The sequence below is a fragment of the Engystomops pustulosus genome, unplaced genomic scaffold, assembly GCF_040894005.1.
Source record: "Engystomops pustulosus unplaced genomic scaffold, aEngPut4.maternal MAT_SCAFFOLD_739, whole genome shotgun sequence".
NCBI classification, from domain to species: Eukaryota; Metazoa; Chordata; class Amphibia; order Anura; family Leptodactylidae; genus Engystomops; species Engystomops pustulosus.
Window position 1 is genome coordinate 1 of NW_027285618.1, and position 5,986 is coordinate 5,986.

A 5,986-nucleotide genomic window follows, 5' to 3' on the forward strand; every position below is an offset into this window, starting at 1 on the left:
GTATGGCGCGCGCCGGGTCCCGGTGCATGGAGAGGGCGATCGGTGCTAGCAGAAAATAAGCCATAACAGAGCTCTTTATGTGGAAAAATAAAAAAGTTATAGATTTTTGAAGGTGGGGAGTGAAAAATGGAAGTGAAAAAACTAAAAAAGGCCAAGTCGTTAAGGGGTTAAAGAACTTTTTAATTACCTTTTCCAGAGGTTTTCAGTGCCACAGTGTTTATTTTGTAGGTTTGGGTCCAATGGACTTGCTCTAAATTGGCATCAATGAGAATGATTTTATTGTGGATTCATGGATTGTCCACCGTTGACTATTAATAACAGTATTTTACTGTAGCTGAAGCTGTTTTAAAGGATTGCTGTGCCTATGATGTGGCATTTTGGCAATGTGTTGTGTAGGAAGATATACATGTGAAAAATTTAAAAAACTTTAAAACTGTCACAACTACAGGAAGTAAAAAAAATTGCTAAAAAGTTGAAAAGCATAAAATATTTACAGTATCCATGCATTTAGGTCACTTTTAAAGTTGTTGGTTAAGACCCAGCCATTTTATAGTAATGGGTCCGTTCTTGCCTATGGGTTTTCTTTGTCGTAACATCTCAGGCCTCTTGAGTTAAATGCAAGATACAACTCATAGACAGGACTTTTTGCTGATCTCCGACCCTTTCAATGTGTTGTTGTTTCTTCTTAGCTACTCGCCATTACTACATTCCCTTCACCTCTTTTGAAATATTAGACGCTATGGAGCATATTACAGGTCTATGACTGCAGACATGATTGGCAGCAAATCAGAAGAGCCATTCTGTGATTATTAAATCTGCAGCATTATCCTTGGAAGCAAAAAAGTGAAACTTAATGAAATTCCCGAAAGAAAAAAATAATCCCAGGTGCTCTACAGGAGTCTAAGGTCTTTGGGACTGTGCCCATGTTTCATTTACAGACGCCAGTACAGAAATTTTCATCTTGAAAAAGTTACTTTATGTCAAAATAAAGAATTTCATTGCTTGGTAGAGTATATCTTGGCAGGCGAGTGCAGATCGACATGTCTGATTACTGCTTCTGTGCAGGCAGGAGCTTCTGTCATGCCCCATATTCCTGGATGGGTCATTACGATATTATTAATGGCTTATATTACACATTGATATATTATTATTGCCTCATTTCTAAATGCTAAAATTTACGTTAAAATATAGTAAAAACTGTCTTTTAAACAAATATTGAATTATATCCAAGGTACCTTATGGGGGCTGTCTAGGATTTAAAAAAAAAAGTATGCTCACCAGTTTATTGCCATAATGTTTGGGTGGGCCACTCTAGTTTTTGTATACTATACCAAAACAAAGACATGACCACTTTAGCTTGTCTTTGTACTCACTGGTCATACCTGTATGTTCAGTACAAGATCACTGGACTCATTGGCCATGCCTGCATGTGTAACACAAGATCAAAGAGGCCAGTGATTGGCTGCCGAAATCTTGTTGACATACAAGAAAGACTAGTAGAGAACATCGGGGAATGGGTGCTGCAGCGGCTGGGGAATTCAGAAGGTGAGTGTTGGTTATTGTTGTATTTAACATATTTTGTATATGTATATAGATTGTGAGCTCTCAGGGCAAGGTTTCCATCCACTTTTTCAAGTTCAATTTTGGATTTTTATCTTTTATATTTCCATTTGTTCTTGTCCTAATCTAATGCATGTGAATTGGTATGTAATATGCATAAACCATGGAATTAATTCTACCATACATTTTTTTTAGCTATAAATAAACCCAGGAGATGTATTACACTATTAACTATAAGCTTCTAAACTTTCATAATTTTACTCATTATGACCCAATATCAAAATGTATTTGTTTTTCATTGAAGTCTATTTAGAGTTTTCTAGACATGTTTTGTGGAGATAGGAGGTACAGTGCCTTGCGAAAGTATACCCCCTTGAACTTTTCTACCTTTTGCCACATTTCAGGCCTCAAGCCTAAAGATATAAAATTGTAATTCTTTGGTGAAGAATCGACAAGTGGGACACAATTGTGAAGTCCCAAAAGGCCCAAAACAGACTAATGACTAATGTAGAATCTGTGCAACTCATATACTGTATAATGCCGGCTGTTCTGCTGCTTTAGATGAAGATGGCCACAGCATTTTGTTTAGATTGATTCCAATTTTCTGCCCTTAGCTACATACATGGGTTGCATTAGTGTTTGGCATAGTGATCATGGAAGGTCCATAGCGGTAATATAAAGATAAAAGTCTAATTTCACGGTTTGGCCAGCAGCCCCACACGCGGATTATTCTGTGTGTATCATCAATGTAGCTAATTTGCAGCTTTCCATGTGAATGTCCAAGGTAATAATGAAAATGCTTTCATTTCAAAATCCACACTACATTCCATTTTGATGTAGAATCTTTTTCTGGACCTTGTAAATAAGGAATAAAATACAACACAACTGGCAACTTTAAATGTGATCCCGTTTCCAGCTAATATATTTTATTCCATGTCTTCTTTTTGCTTATTACGGATTGTCATATTTGTTTAACTAGGGTGTTTAAGCAGAAAACAATGTAATTTCTTCTGGGCAAAAAATTTGTGTGGAATTCCTCTAAAAAATTTTATTGACCTCTGGCCCTGTAATTCATCCTTACGACTCCTATTCACATACTAAGCTATAAACACACCATATTACATTAAACTATTAAGCTCCTTTCTATTCATGGGGATTCTGTGTCGTTTGCCAATGTTATCTTGGCAAAGCCTAGACCCGGGATCTTGCCAGAACATTTGGACTTAATAATCTAATTTCCTTTAGATATTGTTTACCATTGCAGAATAACAGGCACCCTCTAAATTGCTTTTGCATTATAAGGCTGCAGTCACTTTTTACCAGTTTGTTTCTGCACATTTTGTACATATCCTAACATTACCCCATTGTTAATTCCAGGATTGCAGGCCAACATCCAGTGTGACGGACCCGCTCATCCTTCTACGTCTGAGATCAACTCCAGGGAAATCAGATGCTAGGCTGGAGAATGCTATCATCTCAGGCGTACGGTGCATACTGTACCTCCAGTCCTATTTGTATCTGTGCTGCATGTTGATGGACCGTGGTTAACAAATCCTGATGTACTGTGAATGCTGACAGAGGGAGTCACTAACACAATTTTGATACAGCCCGGCCAATCGCAAAATACCAACTGACAATGGCTAGGACCCAAATGAAGTGGAACAGATGTTCTTATGAAGGCTGCTGGGTCATGCAGACGTAGTCATTAGAATTTATTTGTCATGATTGGTTAATCAAACATTTAACAATTAAACCCAAATGGAATGTATCTGTTAGCTGACAGTTGCTAGATTCTTTGGCTCCGTATATGTAGGCTTTCCATTTCCTAGAAGTGTAGTAAACATGATGTTCACACCAGCTGTAGCCTTAAAGTGTGGATGAAACTGACAGTTTTTGTTCCGATGATAATAGTTTTTAGGAAAAAAAATATACAAATAATCCTAGGATCAAGATGGAATAATTTGAGGAACGTCTGTCCAATAAAAAGTGGAAAGATAGTAGAGTTTGCAGTAAAATTACATTTCAACTTATCGTGACCTTCACTATTTATAATAGTCCAATGCAGTGACCTTCACCTGTACACATTGGTCCTTGAATAAAGAGCTATGGATTAGGACACCACTCAGGAGATAAGATTATGCCCTATATAAATATCACCTATAGCTATTACCTGGACATAACCTAAAAAATCCCCTTAGCCATTAATTGTGAGTATTGGAATATGTCATATGGGACTGTTGACCCACCCTGTAGAAGTATTGTTTGTTTTTTTTCTAAAAATGAAAGTCCCATAGGAACGAAGTAGTGTAGTAACTACAGAAGATGCATTTTTTAAACCGAATCAGCTGTTACATGATTTGTCCCGTATGTTGAACAAAGTAAAAAAATTCTATACCTCCAAAAAAAACATATAAAAAATCATACAATTGTAGCATTTATTAGCATTAGTTACTTATTACATGGCACATAAAAGTTGTTTACAATTTTTGTTATATATGGGTTTGAAAATAATAAAGAGCATATACTTACCTCTCTGTCTGCTCCTGTTCACCTGCGGTGCAGCAGGAAATGGTTGGGAGAGCACATACAAAAGGACCAGTTCCCTGTACAATCTAACATTGCGACTGGGTGATCCCATTGAGGGTGCATGTGTGCCCTGTCAGGCGGGCACACATCCGGCGCCATGGAGAATACACTCTCCATAGAAATACACGACACCGTAACACAGAGAAAGATAGGACATCTCCTATCTTTTTCCCGTGTACGGAGCGGTACGGTGCCGTAGCGCTCTGTGTGGCCATTGCCACAAGCTTGCGGCTGTACATATATCCTCCCCCGACGGTTATGTGCATGGGGCCTAAGCCAGTCATATCAGTGATTATCGAGAGGACAATGGCGTCAATGAAAACAACTCACTCCGTTAAAAAACCAGCCCTAAAAATGTAAAAATGATTTATTATGCAAAGCTTGCTAAACTATACAATATCAATGTATTTGCGAAATCCTGTAGAACAAAGATATCTTGTTATTATTGCAACATTATTCCCAATATTGCAAAAAGCCACTGTAAAAAGCCAAGAATAAAACTATAAAACTGCATTGTTTTTTCTAATTTCTCTTCAAAAGGGGTTGATAACATTTTAACAAAGCAGCTACATGTACCTCGAAATGGTGCCTTGAAAATCTACAAATTGTCCAGAAAGAAAACCAAGCCTAATACAGCTACATTGATGGAAACATAAAATAATCTTTTGGTAAATGAAACACAAAGAAGAACAGTCACTAAGGGTTCAAAGAACATGAATACATCACATGTTGTAAGGCCAAAGGGGGTCATGAATATTAGGTCTATGCTGATTAAATTTGCTGATTTAAAGGGGTTGGCCACTTTTCAATAAATCTGTTACATTAGACCGGACTCTGCATGTATATGTACCTGTGTCGTTGCCTCCTGTGAGAACTTCAACCTTTTCCTGATATTCAAATGCTGCATTCAGCCTCTCTACACAACTTCCTGTCTCTCACTCCTTCAATCTGTCCTGATGGCAGTCTCCAGTGTGTTTTTTTTCTCTTGGTCTGTCTCACTGACATACACAGGTAGGTGGGAGGGGTAACAGCAGGATGAGTCAAAATCTCCTGCTGCAGGTCTCTCCTATTTATCAGTGTTCAGATGTTAACAAACATCCTACAGAATGCACAGGGGGTCTGCACACAGCACTAAAAGAAGCATCAGGGATGATGAATCAGTTGATGAGCATTCAGGGATTATTATTAAGGCAGTAAAGACACATGGTCAATTTATGTTAAATGGAACCTGTCACCTATAGAGCTCTATTAACTGACTTGCACCCTTTTTTTTGCTAAAAATTGTTTACCTTCCATCCCATAAATCCCCTTTTATCTACAGTATATATACTACCTGCCATCAAAGGGGGCATGCCCTGCTCGGCTGGCCCATCCCATTTAATCCTCCCTATGCCTTAAGCCCCCTTACTAGTCACAGTTTATTTCATGTAACCAGGCTGACACAATCTTGGGTTTTTCATCCTCTTAACAATAGCAAACTGTATCCCATGCATGTATCTGACCACATGAAGTCACAGCTGCCTCCATGGACTTCTACTCCTCTCAATCCTCTGCTGTGATTTCATCTGATAACATACACCAGTGATGGCAAACCTTTTAGAGACCGAATGCCCAAACTACAACCAAACCAAACTGAGAGAGAGGAGAGTCACAAACACCAGACATGAGTCGGGAAAGCTAATTTGCATATCAGAAAACCATCTGTAATTAAGGTACTGAGGCTCCCTGGCAGCTAATTTTAGTTGATATGGGAAGAACTTGTAACCCTTTATGACAGGCATTGTTAGGGTTGTCAAAATCTGGTGACAGATCTTCTTTACAGAGTGACCATCTCCTTAAA

At 38.3% G+C, this 5,986-nt stretch overlaps 1 long non-coding RNA gene across 1 annotated transcript; it reads left to right on the forward strand.

Annotated features, from left to right (window-relative positions):
- The first annotated feature begins 23 nt into the window (after window positions 1-23).
- LOC140112394 (uncharacterized) lies at window positions 24-4,657 on the forward strand. The gene is made up of 2 exons (XR_011852652.1): window positions 24-1,545; window positions 2,938-4,657. It is a non-coding gene; the product is annotated as an uncharacterized lncRNA (long non-coding RNA).
- The last annotated feature ends 1,329 nt before the right edge of the window (window positions 4,658-5,986 follow it).